The following is a 3,950-nucleotide window of genomic DNA, read 5'->3' as shown; positions in this document are numbered from 1 at the left end:
AGCTTTCAAAGCAGATATTTGTTATTCATAATTTTCAGTTTGGAGAATCCATATATAAGGCCATATAAACAACGATATCACCCACTGATTTTGAAGAAAAAAAACAAAATAGTCATTTACTATCCGTGTATATCCTTTGGCTTTAAGAGCATCTGATAACTTTGTTTATCACTATGTAGAAGTTTTCTTAAAGTCATAAAGGGATTTATTGAGTTTCAAACCAGACTGGAAAATGATTAAGGCATGTCTGGAGGGGGACTTATGTGTATATCTTCATTAAGATCGCCATATAAAAATAATAATAATTTACATAGAGTTTATATAAGTTCCGTTATCTTTTGGTAACAACAACAAAAACAGATAATGGTTCACTTTAACAACTGGAGAGAAAGTATCATTATAATCAATCCCAGCTTTTTCCTGTATCCCCTCAAATTACTAACTGACTTTATAACGCTCAATAGTACAATCATCGTTGTATTTGGCTTTCTATATCCGTATGCTCCAAATAATATGTATTTTTAGCACAGAATTCGCCCTACTACAAACCATTTTATTGCATTTCACATGATTACACACTTAATATACTTATTTATGATTTTGCAGAAGTAAAATGATCATTGATGGAAAATAAGCAAAAACGTGACGAAAAACAAAGAAGTCCACCAAGTATTGCCATGCATGACTACGTAGACCCTTGAGTACGGTCGTGCCATTCCAATTTACCCAAGCCAAAGACTAAAGCACGTGCTGTGCCACATCTAACACAGTTCACACCATGTGGCACGACCAAGGCTACCTACTTGCATGCTTGGGCCTACAAGGTTTCACGACAACATGAATGGGGAAACTCGGTTGAAGACAAAGCATAACTGTGCTTCGCACATGCATACATGGGCCAACATGATTTAACCAATACATGACTGTACCTTTGCAATTACACGGTTGGCCCGACATAGTTTGAGTACGTATGCCACGACTGTGGTTAAGAACTAGCACGGGTGGGCCGCCAAGTATAACATTTCGGGAATACCCTATTTAAGTTTGGGCTAAAAATGACAATCTTGAAACTTAGAGGGTACGAAATTAAAATTTTTGGTTTTCAAGACCCATCACACTACGCAACGGAAAGATTATAGTATTCATCGCGCTACACGATGTAATTTATCAAAATCAAGAAAAAGGGGGCGCCGCGCTACGCAATGGACAAAGAAGATTGGAACATCGTGTTACGCGAAGACCACATTAAGAAATCAAGTCCACGTGTCAACATGTGGCGAGATTCTAGGAATTGCGGCGTCGTGCTACGCGATGGACAAAGATAAAGCTCCATCGCGCTACGTGATGGAACATTGCGTTACATGCTCTCATATTTTGACTATTCCATCGAGGTCACTTTAAAGCAATGTTTTAAAACCGGTTTTTTACTCATACCAGATTTGGTTAAAAAAATGGTATAACCAGTTGAATCGAGTTGTACCGGAAGGTTCAAACGGATTATGTAGTTTACCTTGTAATTTGATATAATTGCAACTTCAATTGAAAAATAACCCAAAAACATATTATTCCGTAATAAAATATAATCCAAAATTAATCCATAATTAAAAAATAATACAACACTACTCGTTTTTTAAAAGATAATCCGAAAGTATGCTCGTTTCAATGTTAATCGCTAGGTTAAAAATAATTTAAAAAAATATAGGCCACAAAATATCAAAAATCTCTTAGGCTTTAAACCGGTATTTTAGAAAAAACCGCCGGCTCAATGTTCTAGCAAACTGTCCAAAAATACCGGGCTCAAAATACCAGCCTGATATGCGAAATCCAGTATTACCGGTTCAACCGGCCGGTATGAACCGGTATTTAGAACACTGCTTTAAAGTTTTTTTTCTCTTCTAAAGTCATTCAATTTTATTAAGTTATTACAATCTTGAAAAACTAGAGATTTTTACTAGGCTAACATAAAGGATGAATTTGGGATGGTACCGGTACCGAATCCAAAAATCTCGATCCCGTAAATTTGAAATATCTGATGCCGGTACTGATATCGAAATGTTAGGTTCGATACCAATATTTCGTGCAAAATTCGGGAAATACCGGTATCGTATCGATACCGGAAACTCAACTTGGTACCAATCCGGTACCGGTACCAACCGAAAACAGTCATCCCTAGTTAACATCAACATTAAAGGAAAGAAAAAAATTAATTTGACATTTCAACATTTGGTAACGTTTAACGTGGTAAAAATTCTAAATTTCACAAGACTGAAATACATAATAAATATTTATTAACTTAATAGTAAAGCATTCAAAACTTTTAGTTGATTTATTTTTCTCGATATATTTGTTAAATTGTTCATGTTATCTTGTCTTGTAAGCTAACTAGAGTGTTTCCGACGCGGTTTGCGCGGGGAACTCGACATCGGACCCGCATATTAAAACGCGAATACGCAAACACATCGTAACGAATATCACTTCGGCACAACAAAATAAAAGTTTATCTAACTATCAAAAGGATTTGGTTGGTATTGGTTCGGCTCATTACGGCATTGATGTGGTACTGACACTCGGTATGTGGTTACAATACAAAAAAAATATTTTATTGCGAAAAAAAACTCCGTTTTCATCGGAACTTACATAACTTGTTGCGAATACAACTTCGTTTTAACGGCATGACATATAAAAATATGAACATGTCGTAACGGCATACTAAAGTTTTTAAAATATCGTACGCTAAAGATTACCAAAGAATCAATAACTTAAATGTGTAAGTAATAATAAAAAACTATATTGGAAGGAAAACACATGTTAAGGTACATACTAAAACGATGAAAACTTTGGGATACTAAAGTGAAAAGTAAATAAAGTTTAGCAAAAAAAAATGCCTTTGATCAAAACTAAAACAATTTAAAACTTAAAGGAACTAAATTAAAACAATCTAAAATTTAAGGACTAAGATGCAAAGTTATACTATATATTAAAGAAAACACTGTAACAGTGTTTCTCCTTTTAATATATATAGTATAATATATGAACATGAGAACTCATTGGGTCTCTTTTTGTAAAAAGCCTTAAAATATTATTAAAAAAGAAATAAGTAAAAAAACGACATAAAAGGAAAGAAGAAATGGTGATGTTTGCTCCTAAGGCGGAGAACAAAAGATGAAAGATAAGAATACGACATTTCCCATACATTGGTGAGGCTACTCAATGAAGATTGATGGATAATGACTTCACCATCACTTGTTTCCCTCCAAATTTAAATAGACAAAAATTATATTCATAACAATAAATATACAATAAAGGTCTTTCACAACCCTTGTCACAAAGTTGTATGAAAAGAAATATGGAAATGAAATCAATCAGCTTTTCACATAAAAACACATATGGTTTTTAGTTGAGCGTTATTTTTATACTTGAGATTGGTCAACTACGTAACTTCATTATATTTTTTTAATCTTTTTGTAACTGAACACCTCACGCTTTAAGAATCATGGCATTTTCATATTTTTTGCTAACTCCGTCTATTTTGGCCGTTAAGTTAAGGGTAAAGTCATTTTGTTTTTTATAATTAATTTTTCTTTTTTTTTTAATTTGGTGTTAAGTGTCATTTTTATATTTGAGGTTTGACCATCTGAATAAGTTTAGTACATTTTATATAGATAAAATTACTGTTTGCGTCCCTGTTGTTTTAGGGCAGAGACACAATGAGTTCTCGAAAATTTTTTTGAACTGGTTGAGTCCTTGTGGTTTCAAAAACGAACAATTTGAGTCCCTATGGTTTCAGTAAAATGAAAGTTTACCCTAAAAGTTAAGTAGCGGCAGGTACTCAAATTGTTCATTTTTGAAACCACAGAGATTCAACCAGTTCAAAAAAATTTTCGAGGACTCATTGTGCCTTCGCCTTAAAACCACAGGGACGCAAAAAATAATTTTCTCTTATATATATA

The sequence above is a fragment of the Bidens hawaiensis genome, unplaced genomic scaffold, assembly GCF_021521415.1.
Source record: "Bidens hawaiensis isolate Kalapana, Puna unplaced genomic scaffold, B.hawaiensis_p1.1 tig00014716_1, whole genome shotgun sequence".
In the NCBI taxonomy this organism is placed as follows: Eukaryota; Viridiplantae; Streptophyta; class Magnoliopsida; order Asterales; family Asteraceae; genus Bidens; species Bidens hawaiensis.
This window is presented reverse-complemented; position numbering follows the sequence as displayed.